At 41.5% G+C, this 23,440-nt stretch overlaps 1 protein-coding gene and 1 pseudogene across 2 annotated transcripts in view; one reads left to right on the top strand and one right to left on the bottom strand.

Annotated features, from left to right (window-relative positions):
* Positions 1-857: 857 nt before the first annotated feature.
* Cmklr2 (chemerin chemokine-like receptor 2) overlaps positions 858-23,440 on the top strand; it is a 38,827-nt gene continuing 16,244 nt past the window's right edge. Inside the window, exons 1-2 of one of the 2 annotated variants that reach the window (XM_074071544.1) lie at positions 858-1,099; positions 4,661-4,870. The gene's annotated coding sequence lies outside the window, so the exon portion shown is untranslated. Of the gene's footprint in view, positions 1,100-4,655; positions 4,871-23,440 lie in introns of both variants that reach the window. The other variant, XM_074071543.1, reaches the window with a different exon arrangement.
* On the bottom strand, positions 20,649-22,047 carry LOC109697506 (cytosolic 5'-nucleotidase 3A-like; annotated as a pseudogene).

Genomic DNA, 23,440 nt, shown 5'->3' with positions numbered 1-23,440 from the left:
CACATGCTTTACTGGGGAAGTTCATTGAGAACTAACTTTTTTTTTAAATGTTCTTTGAGACAGTCTCACTACATAGTCCAGGCTGGCCTCAAACTCTTGATCCTCCTGCCTCATCCTCCTGAGTGCAGGGTTTCGCTTTTTTCAATGAACAAAACTAAAATTCCTTATGTAACAAAAATGATCACCTACTGGCTTATTTTTCTGTGTATTCAACTTTCTTAAATTGAAGAAATTCCACAGGAAAAGAATTAGAAAGGGACACAAGAATGGAAAACGCAAATTGCTGGAGGACTGAGATGGGTGGTGGCCATGAGTGAGGAGCACAGGGGAGAAAGATGCAGGGCTGGGAAGCAATGCTCACCCAAAGTGAGCAGGTGATCCTGGGAGCAGTTACTACTCAACCACTCCCAACCGTATCCTTCCTGGGACACTGTCCCAGGAAACCCACATCTGCTAATTTTTTCATGAAGAGTCAATAATCTAGGTGGCCACTGAATATTTCTTGATTTTTAAATGCTGGAAGTTAATTGAAACTTTAGAAAACACCACAGCGTAAACAAAATACATCCACAGCTGCAGTTACGTCCCCGGGCTACCAGCTCCTAATGAAAAATGCAAAACTAGCAGCTGAACCCGCTTAAAGAGGTTGAGAAAATATGCTTTATTCTCTGGTCCTTTGCCTTTCCTAAGATGTGATGTTTTGGAAAAATCCAGATATCCTTACATCATGCTCATAAATATGTGCAGCGTAAGGACACAAGTAGCATAATTAGCCTCGGTAGTTGGGAGTGGACTGAACTTCCAGAGAAGTCCTTTCTCTTGCGTCAGGGCCAAGGATGCCTGCTGACTAACTGATGTACAACAGATTGAGTTAACCGCTGGCAAACCACATTTCCTTTCCCAGGGCAATAAGTTCAAAGATTATTTACCGCTCTTGGTTACAAAGAGAGGAAATATTTCTTCCTCCACTCAGGGCAGCTGCAACCAGTTCTCCCAGAGAAATCATTAAACCTGGAGGATTCACAGCCCACAGCCCTGAGACGTGGCTGTACGCGCCTTCCAGCCTCCCCACAGCCACAGGCACAGGCACCTTCCAGAGGTGAGTGTTTGTTTGCCACATAAAAGCTTCATCCTCCCACCCCACCTGTCCCATGCATGTGAGTCAGTAGACTGTAGCTAAGAAAATCAATTTCAATCCTTTTATCCAAATCTCATTTGAATTGACATTTGGCAGATTGTGAAGGTTTATTCAAATTAGAGAGAAAATAGAAGCTGTTCCCCACATTTCCACAGGGAATTAGAGCTTCGTGTATCTAGTGAAAAAGATATAAGGCTGTCTTCTAACAGATCTGCCCCCCTACACACACCCTCCCTAATATCCTCAAGGCTCAGTTCCTGCAGGGGGTAATACAGAATTAAAAGCTAGAATTTGGATAAGGCTTTGTCCTCAGCGGCCTTTAATAATTCTTTGGTTTAAGTGGTATGAAAACGCCCCTGTATGACAGGGTTGCCATGGCTTCTCGCTGTGAACCCCCAGGGCCTCAGAGTCTGTGCTGCGAATCCATTTCCATCCCTAGGAAAAGCTTTGCATGATTCCAGCCTCACTGTGCAATCAAATAAAACAAAGGCCACAAAGGCTAATCTCCAATCCTGCCTACCTTGAAGAAGCAGCGCCCTCACATATGAGATAGTTAACACCCTGGATAACAAGAGGAAAGAATTTCAAAGTGAGTCCATTTTTCGCAAATTAACTTCTTTGTGAGAAAATGTCCCTTGTGGATCTCTTTTCCAGTGCTTCTGTTCTGGACTGAATTAAAAAAAAAAAACAAAACACCAGGAAGATTAGGCATGATTATTAACAAAAGTAAACATGATCAATTGTATTCTCCCAAATGTTTGTTTCTGAAATTCCTACCATCAGAGTATTTAGGTGTTGGGGAAAGTATGGTATTTTAACATCAAATAAGAAAGGGAAAAAATGGTATCCTTGATCAAATCAAAAGATAAGCGTTGCTAACCCCAGATTTTTTTGCAGGGATTGAGCCAGGGAGAGGGGATGACCCATTTAAAATCACCTAACCATTTCTAAGTGGGAGGGCTGCATTAAATTACTACAAAGCTCTTACTTTACGATATAGTATCTGGTAAAGAACAATTCTCTAACTGAATTTTCCAGCATCAGTAGAGAAGTTCTACTTGTATGGATGGGAAATCCTTTTCCCCCAAATAATATGATATAGGAACTGTGTATCTTCCCCTCTGAGGAAGTTGAGCCCAGTTAGCCCTACAAACATACATATGCACATACACTCTTTCAAGAAACTCCTGGAGGGGGAGAAATGAACCAAGCCTTGTATGCACATATGAATAATAAAAGAAAAAAAAAAAAGAAACTCCTGGAAACACTAACCCTAATAGGCTTCGCAGAATTTGCAAGTAACTTAGAAAGTGGTCAAACTGTTCTGAAATTCTTTTATTTGGTAGAAGTTATTGCTACCCCTTCCTTCCATCCACTCAATTCTGTACCATCTCTTCCAAGAAGGAGATGGATAAGCAATAGGCAAGAGAATGGTCTTTGAAGTCAGGATGTGGGAACCAAAATCCAACTCAACCACTTACAGTAAAGACTATCTTAATGGGTCTTCAATTAACTAGCTTTATCAGCTTAATGAATGCCCTAAACAGCCTAACTGATGTTTATTGTACCCTGAATGCTCCAGGGTGGCAAGCAGGTTATTTCTAACACATCTGAGCACTTCAGCTTCAGCTACTCTTCCATAACTGATCAACATCAAGCCATGCTTTCTTAGACTGTGAAAGAGGAGGGTCTCCGGAACAGGGTATGGTGCTGTAAACCTATCTAGTTCCACTACTTGGGAGACTGGGGCAGTAGGATTGCTTGAGCCCAGGAGTTCCAGGTCAGCCTGGACAACAGCAAGACAAAAAAAGGGGTGGGGGGGGCGGAGAGGAGATGTGCTCTGCAAACATACAGAAATTATAGTGCTCATTAGCAAAGAGATTTTATTTACTATGACAATTTTATTTACTGATTCTTGTACTAATTTCTTTCTTTTTTTGTGGGGGGCAGCACTAAGGTTTGAACTCAGAGCCTCACACTTGTTAGACATATGCTCTTTTTGCTTAAGCCAGTCTGCCAGCCCTTTTTTGTGATGGGTTTTTTAGGGGTTCCTAAACTATTTGCCCGGGGCTAGTTTTGAATGGCAATCCTCCTGATCTTTGCCTCCTGAGTAGCTAGGATTACAGGCATGAACCACCGGAGCCCAACTCTTGGACCAATTTCAAAGCTGAACAAGTACATGTTTCGACTCTTGTTGTTTTAGGTGGTGGCTAACATAAAACGCATTCCTGGATTTCAGTGTGTTCTATCCTTAAAATATGGTTGACACATAGTATAATCCTTAATCAATGTCATTCCTCTTATTGCTTTTTTTTATTCTCTGTCACTCAGTGCTTCCTGTATCACCACAAGAAAAACCTCAAAAACATGTTAAGTAACCACAGCCTCTTTGAAATTCTCCTCAAGAATGCCTCTTGTACACAAAATTGAACTTTTGTGTAATTATAGAATACAGTATAGAGCTATCAGTAAATACTAATACCGCTGATGCCAAAGAAGTAGACAGCACCACTAACCACCCCCTTCACTGACCCCTACGCATCCACCTCTGGAACCGCTGAAAAGAAATACTGCAAGATCTTTACCAGTGCTTATCTCCCTGGAGTCAAGGGATTTCATTCTCCCCCCAGGGCAAGTGTGGGAGTGTACATTCCTCCTGGGTACGGATAAGTGGAGTTTGAAAAATTGCATCCCCACCCAACTCCCACCTTGACAATTACTGCTTTAGACTTTTCTCAGGTTTCGAAGGAGGTAAATACAAAGTTGTGTGCTTCTCTGGCAGTTGACCTTTTTATGGCCTAACAATGTTCAGTTTCAAATACCACATGATCACGTTGATGGTAGACCTTACAAAAATCAAGACAGTTCTGCAGAGAAAAGCTAAGCACATCCGGGTTTTCTTACCTTCATCCTCCAAATTTCTCACCCCTTGGGTTTCTGGATTCTGGGCCTGCCTCAGGTACATGGATGTGCCCACATCTGCCAGGGCCCCAGACAGTGAGTGATGAGGGATAAAAATCAAATCTTAAATTTCCTCAGAATGATCAAAGTTCTCTCTCCACACACCTATATACAGAAATTAAAAATTAGAATATAAACAATATATGATTCCATTTTTTCACTATCAGAACACACTAACACCCAGTTATTTTAAAAAAAAAAAGCTAAATTTCTTTCCTGAGCCCTATGGTTTTCTGTGCATCGAACAACTCAACTTTGACATTTTAAGGCTTCTTTTCATTCATTCCACTGCAACTAATATAAGTTGACTTTTCATAAGCAAAGCTACCCAGACAGAAGGGAATGCGGGAAGAGGGAAGGTTCAAATCACTGGGTTTTTTTTTTTTTTTTTTTTTGGCCTGCAGCAGGGCAGCAAACAGCAATGACTTCTAATCAAAGAACAGACCTGTTATACAAACACACCCAGGGAAGGAACTAATTTACTAATTTGTACAGTATGTAAACTGCCTACTTTGTTCCTGGAATACATGGTGCTTTTTTTTTTTTTTTTTCCAAGTAAAGGACAGTGGACAAAGGGAAAAACCGCATTGGCAACCCAACATTACTCTTCTCTATATTGCGAAAGCTAGATAAAAGAGGAACAAGGAGACTGGAAAAAAAAAAAGAGTATCCAACTTAGCACTGGAAAAGCCACTTTCCTTCTCATCGTGGTTTTGCAGGGAGGTTACCCCAGGCGACCCACTAGCCTTTCTCTTCACAGAACATTAACTGGTAAGTACTTTCTTCTTTGTTTTCCTCAAACTGACACAAATGCAGTTGACTTGATGAGGATTCCTGCAGAAGATTTATTTACAAAACAGAACTTGGACTAGCTACCAGCTGCCTAAAAGGGAAAGGACTCCTAATAGTTTACAAAACGCACTGCCTGCAGATTCGTGTTTCTGACCTTGTCAAAAGTGTTTGGGGACCATCCTACAGGATTGGCTACAGACACTGATGAATCGAAATACACTAAAAGGCAGAAAATGACAATGTTGCTGGGGTGGGGGGAGGTGGCAGTACAAAGAACGTAATTTTCTCGGCTTTTACCTATATTAAAAAAACCCTTATAAATTTGGGTTTTAAGTAGCTGTGATTCAGAAAGTCAAACAGTTGTGGAACGTTAAGTGTAGAAAAACTAAGAAAACTAGAACTCTTAGATGAAAGTAGTATGTTTCCGATCACGAGGCAGGAAAAACTTTTTACACTGAATTGTTTTCCACACCTACCCGTCGCCCACCCATCCGAAGATGAACAGCATCCGATTTGTCTTACTCTGTTTCTTTGTTCTTGCTGCATTTCTGAACCTTCATTATCAATTGCTCTTAGAATAATTGGTACCTGGGTATAATCACTTTGTTTTGGAAGTCTTTGGAAAGCTTGATGTCCCTGTCTCCTCCTACTTCTTGTCTTCTCATCTTGGAACTCTGGGGTACAATGAACCCCACTGTTCTTCGGTTAAAACGCTTTGCCGCACGCCTATGACACATGACAAGAGTGCTGCATCCCAGGACACACTATGCGGCTGGGACCTGTACTTGTCTCATACCTGGCACCTCATGCAGTAATTCATGTGCCACGTGTGCGCGGACATGCTCACATGGGCCACTCTCCATGAGCCAGCAGGCCCCATATGGTGCACGGTGTGGCTCAGGATGACTCAGCTCACTAATTGGAGGCTGAGAAGGCAGAGCAAAACCTGGGAAAAAAACAACAGGAGCAATTGCCAGCAACACTCAACACGCCCCCACTACAGCGCGGTGTGCCTGGGGCCATCACGGCCACCATCTCCATCTGGTCCCATCTACACCGCTTGCTCAGTGCACAACTGTCCCCAGCCCTATCCCTGGACCCACTGGGCAGGTCCAGTAAGATACAAACACGGAAATGATGGCCAGGACGGGAGAAGCTTTTTATTATACTCACCGTTCCCTAGATGCAGGAGGCTCAGCGCCAAGAAGGGCCACTCAAGGGCAAGGCCAAGGCCAAGTGAGATGGGCGGTGGGGGCGGGGAGTGATGTGCCACAGCCTTTCCGGTGGTTTCCGGGGAGTGAATGGGCAGGGTAAACGAGCCATACAAATTTAGGATTGTTCCAAATCCTTTGCTTTACGGGATTTTTTTTAATTGTAACTTTTTTTTATAGTAACTAAAGTTACCATATTTACCGCATTTAAGTGCACAGTTCAGTAGCGGTGACCACATTCACGTCGCTGTGCAACTGATTCCCGGAACTTTTATCTCAAGAAACCGAACCTTGAGAAAAAGCAGCAAACTCTGATTTTTGCTCCCTTCCTCTAGCTCTCGGGAACCTCTTTTCTACCGGGTCTGTGATTCTGATTGCGTTCCATCCCTCCATCCTTCCTAGGAGTAGGGTCGGACAGTGTTTTTCCTGTTGTGATGGTTACTTGTTTTGAGGGACCTTCACGCCATTTTCCATGATGGCTGCCCTGTTCTGCACCCCACCAACAGGCATGGAAGTTCCAACTCCAGCACGTCCTCACCAGCACTGGTGGCTGTTTTGTGTTCTTGTTTGTTTGCACAGTTGAGATTTTGCTGGTGGTGCTGGGGATCTGCACAGATGGATTTCAGTTTGTCCACACTTCTTAACTTACTGCCCTGAGAATTGAAACAGTGTATAGTGTGATTCCTTTCTTAACAGTTACTTCAGCAATTTTCAGCTTAAAGGTTGGATGCAAATGTTCCTTAAGAGGATATCAAGTGTCAACATCTTCAAATGTCAGCTACCTGTTAAGTCACAATTTAATATCATGTGTATGAAATGTTAACTGTTCAGCTGTTCACAGCACGTTAACATAAGCTTATTAGGAAAACTGGACTCCCAAACCAAAGATGTAACAGCGTTCATATGACAGTGACAGGGAGAGCCCAGAGGAAGGACGGCTTTTCTTTTTTAAAATTTTTATTTGTATGTATTTATTTTTTATTAGCATACAATAATTATACAAAGGGATTTCTATAGGTGGGCACAGTGTCCCTTGATCAGGAGAGGTTTTCTTTAGGAAATAATTCTCTTAAAAACAATATGAGAGTACAATTAATTGAAAACATTCAACATAGTAACTGCAGATTGTGATTCCAAATTGTGATTTAGTATGGTTTAGTTTTGTAAATATCTATTTTTTCACATTTGCTTTTGAGGTCACATAACTAGTACCACATCTCCTTTTTTTTTTTTTTTCTTCAGTACTGTGGCTCAAACCTAGATTTTGCACATGCTAAGACATCCTCTGCCACTGACACACGTCTTCAGCATCACTGTTTAAAATCTGTAGTTTACAGATGTGCTTATGTTTTTATGTGGCTGAAATATTTTTCCCTCTCTTGGACTTTGCCTCACTCTTGGTGACAGCAAGTTACCCCTGTTGTTGAGCAGAAGCCTCCATTTCATGTTTTCACTGGCCCTGTTCACAGCTGCCTCTCTATCTCTCAGCTGTGCTCCTTGGGGTCAGGGGGACAAAGAATGACAGAACCCAAGAAAGACCCCAAGGAGAAATCCCAAACTTCCACTTTATTCCCCTGTGGCGATGTGATCGGCTCCGTCCCAAGATGATTATTCCTACTGAGATCAAGATGTGAGTTCCTGCTATGACTCCAGCTCAGCGGTGACAGGAGGGGATGTCTCCTGTTCCCTTGCTATGGAAATTAATTTCCCGAATACCTTCAGCCATTAGTGTCATCAGAGTAGAGGTCATGGCCTCACTGTCTGACCCAGGCTCCTCAACTCTCCTGACCCTGTCTTCAGTCCTGCCTCCTGTCAGTCTGGGACCTCTGTGTGGCATGCTCTCCCTGTTAGAGCAGGAGTTGGGGCAATTTGCTCTCTCTACAAGGACTTTCACTGACAACAACAACAGTGACCCTTTGGGGTGAACAAGGGGTAGGCCACAGGAGGCAGAGGTGCTGTGCAGCAGAGTGACAGACCTGCTTCTGTGTGCAGTGGGGGCCTTGTGGGAAAACCACACAAAAGGCTAAAGGCAGGACCAGGGCCTTTTATTGTGCTCCTTGTCTTCATGACCACAAACCTCTCCTTGCTCCATTATATCATCCTCTAATTTGATCCTGAAAAAGAGAGCAGGACCTAGTTCTTCACCTGGCAGGCTCCAGGGAAGGTGTCATAGATGTTCCAGTGCCTTTCTCTGGATACTTCTTTAGCCTGGCCTAATACTTAAGTGTCCAACCTGCGACCAGGTGTCCTTTGCAAAGGAAATTTGTTTATACAGATGTTCTTGGATTTATGAGAGGGTTACAACCTGATAAACTCATTGTAAGCTGAAAACATTTTAAATTGAAAACAGATTGAATATGCGTAACCTACTGAACATCGTTGCTTAGCAACACAGTGCACTAGAGAGTATGGTTTTTCTATCATGATTGCATGGCTGACTGAGAGCTATGGTTCCATGCCCTGCCCTGCATCTGAAGAGTACATACTTCTGCGCATCGCTTGCTAGCACAGAAAAAGATCAAAATTCAAATAATCCAGTCCAGTTTCTTTTAAATGCATGTTGCTTTCCCCAACCTAAAGTCTAAATATTCAAGTTGGGTCTGTCTGTATGGCAGAATCCTGTGGCTCTTGTGTATCTTTTGTCCAGTTTATTCCTATGAAAAAAGCCACTCTCTAGGAGAGCCCTGATCAGGAGGAGAGTTCAAGTGTGTAGGTCAGATGAGAAGCAGAAGCGGCAGCACAACAAAGAGAGTGAAACAACACAAGCACTGTAGTAATTACAGAGCCCAGAGAGCAGAGGGGAGCAAGCTCTGCACAGCCCATGGGGAGGGGAAGTCACCTGGAACACACACACTCCTGCAGTGCCAAAGGCGCAGAAACACCAGGGACCCACAGGTTACTGGGTCCAAGGTGTCCCCAACCATGTTTCCCATGGGGGGTTAAAATTTGTGGATTTAGGGCCAGCGGGCTAAAGTTCTGTGAGACACTCTGTGACTTGAGAGGTAACTAGTGTGGCTTATTTGCACTGTCCACACAGGGTGTGGGCATCAGTGGGGTGAAGCAAGTAGGTTGTATCTAGCTGTCTGCTGGAGGCAGCTGTATAAGGCAGGAATCTGTATCCATCACCTTGAGGAACCAGGAAAACTAGAAACTGTCAAGGCTGACTAAGCCCTGCTTTTGGTATGACTAAGTCCAATTTACATTCAAAATGGATACTGCAGCAGCATAAGGTTCAGCAATTCACTACAGCTTTGTATTATAGGATATAAAAGCTACCACCACACTACCTGTCCCCTCCCCCAACAGAGAATGGTAAGCAGACCCCAAGACCACAAATCCTCCCATAATTCATTAGCTCACTGTTTTCTGGTTGTACTGAAAAAAAAAAAAAAAAAAGAAAACTCAGAACCAACAAACGATTTTGCCTTCCAAAAGAAAAACATTTACATTTTAGAATGGGATATACAATTCCCTCCATCTTAAAAAACTCAGCTGTTCCTCTGACTGTAGAAGGGAGATGGACATCTGTTAAGGAATACAGGTTATATGGTATCAATTAGACTTGGTTTCTATTTCTCTGACTTCATTAGATGCCAGCCTCTCCTTATTTTTAGTTTCCCCTTTTTCTGCAAGTGAATCTCTTGTTTCTTGGTAAGCCTCTTCAGCCTATTTTCCCTCAGTCTCCTTTTGTTCACACGTTTTTGTTGTAGATTCATCCTTTCCTGCTGCCCTTTTTTACTTCATTTGCAGTTGTACAGTAGTAGATTTAGCTGAGAAGCCCTCTGATCTCACCACTGTCCCTTCAGCTAAGGTGACTTTCCTCTTGGGCATCTGGCTGCATGGAGGGAATGCACTGGGTATCTGTGGACACTGTTTACATAACTGACTTGAGCATCCATAGAAATTGATATCCAGAGGGATCCTAGAACCAATCCCTGCAGATAAGCAGATGTTCTTTTCTAGAAAATTCTTCTAGGTATGATATATTTGTTGGGCCAAGAGAGCAGCCAGTGTACCAGCCAACAGGTACACTCTATTGAATCCTGAGTTAAAACTCTAAATGCTACTCCATTTGTACTCTGTGACAAGAAAAATTTCAGGTTTCAACAAAAATATGTTTACATAGTTTACGTTTTTCACTGTGCTCTTCCCTTACAACATGCTCAGTACCATCCACAAATCCTAACCTTTACTGCAATGTGCACTAAAGGATCTAGCTTAAATTCTCAAAACCTGTTAGCTCAATGTTGCTCCTACATACGTATTTCAGAATTTAATCATGCCAGATAATAGAGCAGTGATCAAACACAGGCCAATTCAACTAGGACCAGGATATTCCCAAGTGGACTGTGATTTAAGTGGAATTTAAAATTGAAGACTGAGTAGGCAAAGAGTTTAAATTCACCAATGGGATTAGGTAGATATTCCTGGAATACCAAAAATAGAAGGCAATTCCTAGGTGTTCGGTGAAAGGTAAAACATTTATAAAGTAATTCATTTCATAAAGTTTGGCACATAAGGAATTCAATAAGGAGAAGCCACAGTCCTCTCTTAGGAATCGAGAAGAAACAAAGCAGATCCCACTTGGGCTTGACATGGCATCCAGGGTCACCGCTGCAGTGCTAATTTTCTGATTTTTTTATGCAAAAACAAAAGTTACTAATTACTACAGTCAACCATCACTTGGCGTAATAAGGGAATGAGTTATATAGCATTGTTCCATTGTAAATAGTTGCTCCACTGCAAATGCTCTACATAGTCAGATACAGTAAGATCAATATTCAGCAAAAAGTGACCATTATTAACGTGCAATCTAATCAACACAAAAGCACTTGAGAAACACTAGGGCTTGGGATAAACGCAGTGTTCATGCTAAAAAGGGTGGACTGGTGGAGAAGGACTTTGGTATGCAACTTAGCATCATGGGAGAGATAAGAACCCAAGCCAAGTCTAAGACACATGTGCCTGGCCGAATGTTCACTGTCCCGAGCAGCATGAAAAATAGTAAAATACATCCACATTGATCATTGAACCTAGAAGAAGGTGCTTATAGATAGGACATCCTTAACTTTTCAAAAAATGTTTTTCTCTGTTTATAATGATGAACCTCTGATAGAAAAAATCTGGTAATGGAGCATTTTGATAATTATATAAGTAAGGGTTCACATAAGTTTTTTGTTTGTTGTTTGTTTTGGTGAGACTTGGGTTTGAACTCAGGACTTCATGCTTATAAAGCAGTTACTCTACCACTTGAGCCACACCTCCAGTCCTTTTGCATCAGTTATTTTGGAGATGGGGTCTCCCGAACTATTTGACTAGTATGGCCTCAAAATTTAAGCCTTCCAATCTCGGCCTCCCAAGAAGCTAGGATTATAGGCATTAGTCACTAGCTCCCAGATAGATTTTTACTTATTAGGCAGTACCATATAAAAGTGCTATTATTAGACTATCTGACCTAACATAATGGCAGGTTCTTATGCTTCAAAATAAAATATGGATTAAGCCAGGCGTGGTGGCACATTCTTGTCATCCAGAACTCAGGAGGCTAAGGCAGGATGATCTTGAGTTTGAAGCCCAACCTGAGCTACAAAGCAAGACCCTAACAAAAAAAAAAAAAAAAAAAAAGACCCATGAATTAATAATTTAAAGGCAAATAAGATGTATTTACATATAATCATTTATCTTATCATATAAATATTTATTTTATATTTTATTTCTACATAGTATGTAGTTAAATGTATTCAACATTTCAGTCATACTAAACAATGTAGTTTGGTTTTGTTCTGTTTTTTTTTTTTTTTTTGAGACAGGGTCTCCCTAGGTAGCCTAGACTGACCTTGAACTCACAATCCTCCTGCTTCAGATTCTGGAGGATTGCAGGCATGTCCTTCCATTCCTGCCTTGTAATATAGTTTTGATGATCGAGTGCTTGCTGCTCTATTCACTGACATTAATTGTCTACAATACACAGGCGCTCTGTTCCATCTAGACATAGTCGGATAAGTGAAAGGTAGGCCCTCCCCATGAGGTTCTCACAGGCTAGTCATGGAGATACACACCTTAACAGATGATTGCTACACAGAGACTGGGTGGATAGGATGAAGAAGAGAGCCCCTGAAGTCAGACAGATGGTGGTCTGGGTTTTACCACTTTTGCCAGTTAGCCAGCCTCTCCTAGCCTCATGGAAATAATGATAGTCCCTCACAGGATTGTTGTGAGAATTAACTGTGAAAATGCACGAGAAGCTGGTCAGCACTGTTTTGTATTTAACAAGTACTCAGCATTTAAATGTGTTAAATGCTACTTATGCAATTAGGCATGGTTGGTGTTTGCTTCCTTTTGAATGCAGTTAGGTAAACTGGTTTGCCCTATAAGCACCTCCTGATTGGACATTTATAACTACTTGTAAAGACACTGCTTACTCTTGCCAATAGTTTGAGAGAAATCTCATCCTCTTTCCCTGGAAATGGGGCCTGCTGTCAATCAAAAGTCTAATGGAGGGCTGAACAGATTTAACACATCGCTCAGAAATGAGACTAGATTTCCTAGGTACTCAACATTCTTTTCTTTCTTTTTTTGTTATTGGGGTTTGAACTCAGCACCTCATGCTTGATTGACAAGCACTTTACCATCTGAGTCACTCCGCCAGCCAGCCTTTTTTGTGTTGGGTAAAAAATAGGGTTTTGAGATCTATTTGCCCGGCTGACTTGGAACCATGATTCTCCTGATCCTTGCCTTCTTTGTAGCTAAGATTACAGGCGTGAGCCACAGGCTCCTGACTCTTTTAAACCCTTTTATAAGAAAGGATCCGAGCCCAGAAACTAATGGGTTTGATGATAACAAAGAACTTCAATCCCCTTCTCAATCCACCTTTGTCTTTTCATATACTTAAGGCAAGTTCCCCGGGCATAGATGACTTTTTTCAACCCTCCCACCCAGCGGTCTCTTGGTCACTCAGTACATATGAATGAACCCTCCCGTTTTCCAGGCACTGAGCTGGGCTCTGGGGGCATAAAGGAAAGCAAAACTACAGTCTGGTGAAGGAGACAGACATTCATCAAATAAGCATTCAAGAACCTAAGTAACAATTCACTTAGAAGTAAAGGGTGTAGAGTAAGGACTCTGATTTATGGGGCACAGGTTTGTGAAGATCAGGGGAGAGTTTATTTACGGAAGTAAGACCAAGTTTAGAAAATAAAAGCTTAATCAAATCAATTATATGGTTAACTTACGGCAGGTATGTTGATATTTATTCTATCATCCAATTGTGTTTTTAACCTTACCCATGACCTTTCTTCTAATTGTCATTCTGCCCCGCAAGGGCTTTTACTTCACTAAAATAAAATCATTTACCTCTGATTTTATTATTACACTCACACACATACACAAAAGTACAGCAGAGGCTTGGTATAAGCTCTATGGCTTCAAAGAGCGCCCTGGAGGAAAACCGCGCATGCTCAGGACGTGCAGCGGTCAGTGCTGTACTGCGCATGCTCGGCTCGTTTCAACCACGACACTGCCCAACTTCCAATGAAGACGCCATCTTTCAGCTAATCTCAGATTTTCATTTTATCAAATAAAACAAGCCCACATTCTTGCAGAAAAAAAAAAACTAAGTACGTTCATTTTTAACTTGCTTTTTGGATACCATTTGAGTTTGGGGAAGCAGATTTTCACAAAATTAGGACAGGGAAACATCACACACAATTATTATTTTTTTGGCAGTACTGGGGTTTGAACCCAGGTCCTCGTGCTTGCTAGGCCGGTGCTGTACCACTTGAGCCACTCCACCAGCCGCACATGGCAATTTAAACTCAACTGAACATAACCTGGGACTGACTGAACTACATAATGTCTATGGGAATTTACAATTTTTGCTTATGAAATTTCTGTTGAATTTTTAAATTTATTATTTTTTGACCATGCTTGGTCAAAATCACATGTAATAAATCCGTGAATAAGGCAAGCTCGGTGTATATTTAGCAACTGCAGTTCCTTATATTCACTAATCAAAGAAGTTAGGTCAATTTTAGGTAACAGTTAAAAGAATCCTAGATAAAGTCTTTGTTCCTTGTCAGGAGAGATGCCTTGCTCTCAAAAGATATTTCACCTATAAACATGGGGATTTTCTCTCTTCTGCCTTTTGCTTTGGGGAGTTTACTGGGAAAAAAAAAAGGGGGGGTGTTGAATTACAGCACATGGTTAAAACTGCTTGTCGTCTAAGAAGGATTGTAATATAGCAAACTCATAAAAGTGGTGTTTCCAGTTTTGCTCAGAAACATATTGTAGCTCCCAAAACACAGGTAGAAAAGAAATGATTATACAGAATATCTAAACATTTTAAATTTATATTAGAATATTCACAAGAATATTCACATTCATTTGTCTCAGTCTTATATATAAGTGAAAGCTTGATTTAAAAACTTTTCTAGCTATTATAAGTGAAACCTCAAATTGGGCGCTACTCAGTAATTTCCTACAAAATGGCCATTTCTTGCTTTCTAAATTTTTGTGAAGCAATCAGTGTGTAATATACTCATCAAACTTAAGAGAGTGCCCAGACAGAATTTCTCTTTCACTGAGGCAGATAATTGAGCTATTCTCAAACCAGCCGGGTTACAATGAGTCATGAGACCTCAGCAAGTAGCTCAGCTTGTTGTTCTGATATTCACCACTAGAAATGAACTCATCCACGGAGTGATTTGATGCAAAATAACAAGCTTTTTTTTTTTTTTTTACTAGAACAGTATCCCAGGATCAGAATGTCCTACTTTGGTAAACAAGGTATGCACACGATGTAGCTTACTATAACAGCAGGACACCATTTTCTTGTTGTTTATGGTGGTATCTGACCATTCTTAAATCCAAAAGGTTATTAAACCTAACAACAAATAAGGCCTGGGTTGTAGTTCAAGTGATAGCAAGTAGGAGACCCTGAATTCAGTCTCCAGTAGGGAGTTGTGGGAGAGGAAACAACAAATTATATCCTCAAATGAGCTCTCTGCTCAGAGCCACTGATCTTTAAATTAGCTGGTAGACCCAAGAATTTGGCACTTTATATAACTTTATACCCATATGTTATTTATATGAATTATTTTATAATGCACAATAATGAAAGGATTAATTGAGCAAGGTTATAAGAACACTATCATGTTTTTTGAGTTCTTACTATGAGGCAGGCACTCTGTTGGAATCTTAAACATGCTACCTTGTGTAATTCTTACAACCAACCCAAAATGGTTTACTAGTGAGTTTTCCTTCTAGCTCACAGATAAACACACAGGAACTGATTACAAATAAAAAATTTATGGTCAGGCATGGTGGTACATACCTATAAAATCCCAGCACTTGGAAGGCTGAGGCAGGAGATCAAGAGTTCAAGGCCACCCTGTGCCACATAGGGAGACCCTGTTATAAAAGAAAAAAAAAATCATATCCGCCAGGCACTAGTGACTCATGTCTATAATCCTAGCTACTCAGAAGACAAAGATCAGGAAGATTGCAGTTTGAAGCCAGCCCAGGCAAATAGTTCATGAGACCCTACCTCAAAAAACTCCCATCACAAAAGAGGGCTGGTGGAATGGCTCAAAGTGTAGGCAGTAACTTCAAAACCCCAGTACAGCTAAAAAAAAATTATTTCAGCCCAGGCATGGTGGTATGTGCCTGTAGTGTCAGTATTGGGGAGGCTAAGGCAGGAGGATCACTTGAGCCCTGGAGTTTGAGATCATCTTGGGCAAATAATAATACTAATAAATCTACAAAAAAATTATACAACTGTATTTGATTTGAAATGTTTGTTGGGTTGGAACAGAGCAAAGTTGTATGTACAGATACAATAAATAAAAGAGCAAGGCATGGTTGGGCAAGAATCCCAGCATTTGGGAGTGGAGGGAGGCAAGAGGATGGGGAGCTCCAGGCCAGCCTGGGCTACACAGAAGACACTGTCTAAAAAAAAAAAAAACAGCTGGGGATGCAGCTTAGTGGTAGAGTGCTTGCCTAGCATGGACAAGGCCCTGGTTTCATTTCCAGAAAGAAAAAATAAGTAGATAAATATGCACATATGAGAAGAGGGAAGTTAGGACATAGGAGAGTAGAAACAGGAAATTACAGTAACAATTACTGTGTATAAGACCCTGTATAAAAAACAAACTGTTCTCTTAATACTCTCAGAATATTGTGATTCACTTCCGCCACCAGATTGAGGTTATCCTACAAATATGACTCTCTCTACCTCTGGAAATAGCTTAGTCCGCCAAGACTGCCCATCCCCAGCACCCCTACTTCAGATGCCAGTGCAGACTTACCTGTACATATGACCAGGTTATAAATCGGAAGCTTCCAGAGTCATTCTCATGTTTCATAGCTTGGAGTAAAGCGCAAACAGTTCACATACAAGATTACAGATCATTACAGGGAACAAAACTCAGGAGCACCCCCGCGGAAGGAGATAGACTAGACTGTGCCGCGCCATTTCTGCACTCCACGTGTTCACCACGCCGGAACTATGGGTTTTTGTGGAAGCATGGTGGAACGCTCGGCCTTTAGGAATTGCAGTCACCCTCCAGCCCCTTTCCGCCCTCCGGCGGTGGGGATCCGTGTGAACAGAAGGCCGTGACACGGGTTAGCATTAGTGAGTGACGTGTGCATTGCACTCACGGGAGCGAGCTCAGGGCTGTGCCTGGAAAGGTGCAGCGAGGGAGGGGTTGGTAGCGGAGAAAACACCATGGTGGGGGTTAAGGGGTTTTGTTTTTGTTTTGTTTTTGGTGCTGGGGATTGAACCCAAGGCCTTGGGCTTCCTCGGCAGATGCTTTGTCACTTGAGCCATATCCCCAGCACTGGGGCCGAGTTTGGAGGCGGCAGCAGTGACCCATGTGACATAGCTGGATGGGCGTGTGCATTGGCGGGGGTGGAACGGGGACACTGGCTGTTCTCCCGATGCCAGATCGGGATTCCGGATCCAGGTGTCAGGAGGCCGCACCACAGCCGCATGGTGGGGACAGAGGCCGCGGACCCTCGCCCACTTTTTTTTTTTTTGCCTTAGCGGTACTGGGGTTTGAACTGTGGTCTCGCATTTGCTAGGCAGGCGCTCTACCACTTGACTCACCCCTCCAGCCTTTTTTTGTGAAGGGTATTTTTTGAGATAGGGTCTCATGAACTACTTTCCTGAACTGGCTTCCAACTGGGATTCCCCCAGATTTCTGCCTCCTGAGTAGCTGGGATGAAGGTGTGAGTCACCAGCACTCCGCTGACCCCGACCCACTTTAACAGAGCAAGGTCCCCTGATCGCTCTCCACTCTGAAATGCATTTCCCGAGATTAAAGACTGGAAATTGGTTGGTAAAGGGAGAATTCCCATTCTCCAGATGTTAATGGCAGACCTGAAAAAGCCATTAGCCCAGCTTAGGGAAGTGTCCAGGGCCTGGGACTGCTGCCTGAGCACAAAGGCAGCCGGGAAACCCGCTGGACGGAGTGTCGGCTTTGTACTCCAATCTTAGCACGAAGTTAGTTCTAGCGCAGTTTTATTGAGGGGCTCACTAAGTGAATTCTGAAATGAAACGACTGGTAATTCTACTGAACCCGCTGCACACGACCTCTCTCTTCCATTTTCCAGGTTCATACGATGGAATTAGATATTTTTTAGAAATATGTCAATAGCCATTCTGATTTTTTTCTTCAGAACCTTCATAACTTCATAACTTTATCTTAAATGCCAGCAAAATCAAAATGTGTTCAATTGGAGATACCTATGTCTATTAACAATGTAAGTATTCTTCAGTGATTTTGAAAGATGAATTTCAAGTTGCTGTGGTTTTTTGCTTTTAATAAGTTATCACAAGAGTTATTCAATCTTGGTTTCAGAGAATCAGGATTTCTCATTAAGGCGGTTAGTATGTCTGACATTGCCTTTGAGAAAAATCTGTTATATGGAGGAAAAAAATGCAGGAGTCTATTCTAAAGGTAGAATCTTTAAAAAGAATTGTATTCTATGAAAGGCCTGTTGAGGCCCTTGGCAGGAAATAAACCACTTACATTATGTTCCAGTGAACAGTATATTGCTTTTGAAAGTGCCTAGATACTTTCTGAGAAAGTTAACTTGAGTACCTCATAACTATACTTGCTTTTGTGTTGTACAGTTTGTGACCATGGGAACCTTACACCGATCCTTCCTATGAACCACCAGACTTAATGACCTTTAGAAGATCAGGTTCATTTTTCTCAATTACTACACCTTTGTTTCTGGGACAAGGTGACTTGAAATATGAAAGATTATTACATAAACTTAAATTATTTACTATGTAATTACCACTATAACCATTTGTGCCCAGAAACAATTTACAGAACAATGTTGTCAGGGGCTCAGAAGCAGTTCTCCCCCTCTCAGTCCTACCACAGGTTAGATAATAAGTATATGGAGCAGGTACAGGTGGCTCACATCTATAATCCTAGCTACTTGGGAGGCTGAGATCAAGAGGATTGTGGTCTGAGGCCAGCCAGGGCAAATAGTTCTGGAGATCCCATCTCCAAAACAGCAGAGCAAATGGACTGGAAGCATGACTCAAGTGTCTGCTTTTGCAAGTGTAGAACCCTGAGTTCAAACCCCGGTCCCACCAAAAAAAATAATAATTTTTTAAAAAGACCTCTTTGAATATTTTACCACTCAACAAGAATCTTTTCCCTTTTTGGCCCCTCACTTCTTTCCTTCCTCCCTTCTCAAGGAAAAATGAGAAAAGTGAGTACAAGTATGCGTCAACTTCCTTTTCATTCTGCAAACTGAAATATGAAGAACTAGTTGGACAGTGGGGATTCTAAAGTTCTACAGCTGTTTTGGGCGCTGCAGTGTTTGTAACATTCTCTCACAGATGTTACATCTTACGAAATGTGACTCATTAGGGTGGGATGGGAAAAAGTCCCAGAAGGCTGTGTGATTATGTAAGTCAGCTTCACACACAACCTGGGAAGAAAAAAAGGCAATAAGACTTTGCCATGCTTAAATGAAGCAGAAAGACCAATGATCTCATATTTCTGTAGTAGGAATAAGGAAGGGAGGATATGTTTTTATTTGGGGAGTTTTGTTTTCATTTGCAAAGTGTTTTTTAATTTGGGTAAGCTTTTTATTTTGGACCTTGGTCCATTTTTTGTTCCAATGGTGCAAATTTTTAAAAATTTTTCCTTGTAGGCATTTTTTAAAAAGGCTTTTCATTTCATGTTTGTTATCAGTGCTTCAATAAAGAACATTTTGTAATGGGTAGTGCATGTGGACACTCAATAGTTTTTCAGGAACTAAGTACCAGGGTTTTCTCATAAGTGTTGGTTGACTTCTGACAAAATAATCAATTGTTTATAACACAATTTTGAGAGATGGTGACACCACCGCATATTTCATCAAAATTACCCAAAAAAAGGCATTACATAGTTGCAGGTCATGGCTCAAGTGGTAGAGTAACCGCCTAGCAAGCTGAGTTCAAACTCCAGCACTGCCAAAAAAAAAAAAAAAAAAAAACACGGCAAATGGCATTACTTAAAATCATGCTCATTATTTTGCTGTTTCACAAAACTTCTTTTTTAACTTCTACGAACTTTCCCTGTGACAAATTCTTCCTCTAAAAGCACATGATAACATTAAACTACACAATTCAATTCAGAGAAATAGGGAGTTATTATTCAAATTTTGACATTAAGATTTTTAAAAATCTGTTAAAATACAGTGAGGAGAGTACAGAGACAGGTGAAAAAAAACGAGTTGACAACTGATGGATTCAACAAGTTGAAAATACTCAATATGCAAATTGAACCCTTCAAGAGCAAGAATATATTGTAAATAAGAATCTTTCTGCAAGTTGAATAAACGAGCTGGAGGGATGGCTCAAGTGGCAGAGCACCTGCCTTGCAAGCACATATCTCTGAGTTCAAGCCATAAGACCATCAAAAAATAAATAAAAAGAAAGAAAGAGAAGAGTGAGGCCCTGGGTTCAAACCCCACTACCAAAACCAAAGATGGACAAATGAGCAGTTCTTGTATTAACTGTACCCACAAGAGAGGTTTTGTTTTTTGTTTTTTGGTTTTTTTTGCAGTACTGGGGTTTGAACTCAGGGGCTACACCTTGAGCCACTCCACCAGCCCTTTTTTTGTGAAGGGTTTTTTCAAGATAAGGTTTTGCAAACTATTTACCCCAGCTGGCTTTGGACCACAGACCTTCTGATCTCTGCCTCCTGAGTAACTAGGCTTACATTCATGAGCCACCAGTGACCAGCAAGAGAGGTCTTTTTGAAGAAGGCTTATTTATAGAATCTTCTGTAAAACAGAATTAGTAACCTCTCATGATTGATCCTTTTTTATTTTTTGTGGTACTGGGGATTGAACTCTGGGCCATAAGCTTGCAAGTGCTCTACCACTTGAGCTAAGTCCCCAGCCCTTTTTTGTTTGTTTGTTTGTTTGTTTTTGAGATAGAGTCTCACTAACTTTACTCAGACTGGCCTTTACCTCACAACCCTCCTGCCTCTCCCTCCTGAGAAGTTAGGATTATAGGCATAAACCACCACGTCCTGCTATGATTCATCTTTTGGTAATTCAATATCGTCAGGGTTCATGTGCTTTATTAAAAGCTCATCCACTCTGTTATTTAGATATCTAATTTTCAGAATGTATTCAACATTGGCTATTCCACTTGCCATTCTTAAGTCTCCTTGGGAATCTCTTAGTAGAATTATGTTGGTATTATTTTTGAGTCGACTAAAATAGCTATCTGCTTCATGGTACCATCATGTTTGTTAAATACATGAATTAGTTCTTTAAGTCCTTTCAGCACTCCATTTTCATCAAACTCTGTGAAGCTGGACACTACTTTGACAGGGTGGATAAACATCACATTGATAGAGAACTTCTTTTAGTGCATCACCAAAATTAGCCAAAAGGGTAGACACAGGGATACTGTGTTTTTAGAGCTTATCAAAGAAATTTTCATATCCTTCCTTGAGCATAAATACAGCCAGATTCTGCCACTTTTTTGGGGGGACTGGGGATTGAACCCAGGACCTTGAAATTTTGCTAGATAAGAGTCTACCACTTGAGCCAGGCTCCTAGCTCCACGGTTTCTTATGCGTCTTTTTAGTACAGCTTGTTCAAAAAGCAAACCATGTGATTTAGCAAACCATTCTGCCACATAAGGGTTCTTCTCTTTCAGTAAACAGAATCAACTTCAATAGCTCGGTGTTGTTCCTTTAGTTGCAGTAACTTTTTTCAGAGTTCATCTGTAAATGAGGGCTGCAATGATACTACGAGCTTCTTGTTAGTTAAGAAAGCTGAAGGCTCACCCCTGTAATCCCACCTACTTGGGACTTGTGAGGCTGAAATAGAGGATCATGGTTCCAGGCCAGCCTAGGCAAATAACTTACAAGACACCATCTCTAAAATAACCAGAGCAAACAAGACACCGTCTCTAAAATAACCAGAGCAAAATGGACGAGGTATAACTCTAGCAGAAGAGTGTCTCCTTTGCAAGTACAAAGCCCTGAGTTTAAACTCCAGTCCCATTAGAAAAAAAGAAAGGAAGGAAGCCTAAAGACATCTTTTCCCTTTAGGAAAATCTTAGTATCTTTTATCTAAAGTATGACAGCTCCTCCTTTGATAAGACCACAGATAATTTCTCCTACTCTTTTTGGATTTTTTTTTTTTCAAACAAGATCTCATTAAGAAACCCAGGCTGGCCTTGAACTTGCCATCCTCCTATCTCAGCCTCCAGAGTACTAGGATTATAGGCCTGTGTGTGCTGCCACACCCAGCTTCTTGTTGGGTTTTTGATGCAAACTGACCTTTTCTGGAATTCTGACATCATCTTCACATGTATGTATGGTAGGCTCTTGATTAGTCTCTTCTTGGTTGTCTAATGTTTACCTCTATCATCTTTGTCTTCCATCCATCTTCCTCTTCAAGATGAATGTGTCAAGCCATCACTACCTCACCCACCAGAGTGCCCATGCTACCATGCCCATCGTCACCACAACTACCCTGTCCCATTGACAAGGCAACTTGTACCTTCTGTCCAGAAAAGAAAAGGCCACTAGTGGCTGCAAGCCTCTGGAGCTGGGAACTGTGCACGTGCCCCAGAGCTTGAAGACATTTTCTAAATGTCCATTCCATGCAAAACCCTGGATTGGGTGCTACTCGGATGCATCAAGAATATAAGAAGGAGGATGTGCGTCCTGTCATCTCTGAGCTTCTTGGTTAGTTTGATTCTGCCTTAGGGCATAATCATAAAAGTTTAGAACTAGGACTGGGATGGAGATTAGTGATAGAACATATGCATAGCATATACCAGGTCCTGGGTTCAAGTGCCAGCACTGAAACTAAATATAATTAGAATTAAATGTCACATGTATTTTCCACATAAGGCCCAGTGGGAGGGTGAGTCACCCAAATCACACAACTGGTGATGTAAACTCAGGGCCTACACCTACAGCCACTCCACCAGCACTTTTTCAGTGATGGGTTTTTTTGAGGCAGGGTCTCATGAACTATTTCACTGGGCTGGCTTTGAATCATGATTCTCCTGATTTCTACCTCTTGAGTAACTAGGATTACAGGCATGAGCCACTGGTGCCTGGTTAGAACCATCTCTTCTGAGTTTCAGTGTTCATTGAAAACACCAGAGTGCTTAATATGGTAGACTTAATTGGATAAAGTGTTGTGGCAGATAAGAATTAAGGTAAAGCAACTGAGGCAAAATCTAACAGGGGACCAAAAGCCTCAGTTCCTTAAATTAACACACAAAAATCCATTATAACCAAAATATCAAAATTCTAAATGAACAGTGGGTCATATCCTGCCCTTGCATGACCCTGCTTCATTTCTTTCACTCTAATCTCAGTCCTATGTCATATAATCAGAACTGTTGGGAGGATTAAAAGTTGGAAAACCAACATGGAAAATATTCCCTTGGATGGGATCATTGTAAGGGAGGCCCTGACTGTGTAGAGTGAGATGCTCAAGGTTTAGTGATGATTCACAAACCTTGCCCACAACAGTGTATGGCAATGAACTAGCTTTCATCTATTTGAGGAAGAAGCTGAGACAGAAGAACATGGGAGAGGAAACTCCAAATGTGGATGGGTCATATCAATCCATAACCCTATAATAAACCTGGTTCCCTTTAAGACTCTGCTAGGTGGAGGATAAAATGGAGTTTTCAGAACCCCAAGTGGGGTTTGGTTGAGACCTTTGATCCAATAGAGGAACTTAGTTTTTTAAGTTTTTTTTCCCAGGGCTGGCAGAGCAGCTCAAGTGGTAGAGTGCCTGCCTAGTAAGTGTGAGACTCTGAGTTCAAACCCCAGTACTGCCAAAA

This window comes from Castor canadensis, chromosome 4, assembly GCF_047511655.1.
Source record: "Castor canadensis chromosome 4, mCasCan1.hap1v2, whole genome shotgun sequence".
Classification (NCBI taxonomy): Eukaryota; Metazoa; Chordata; class Mammalia; order Rodentia; family Castoridae; genus Castor; species Castor canadensis.
This window is presented reverse-complemented; position numbering and strand designations above follow the sequence as displayed.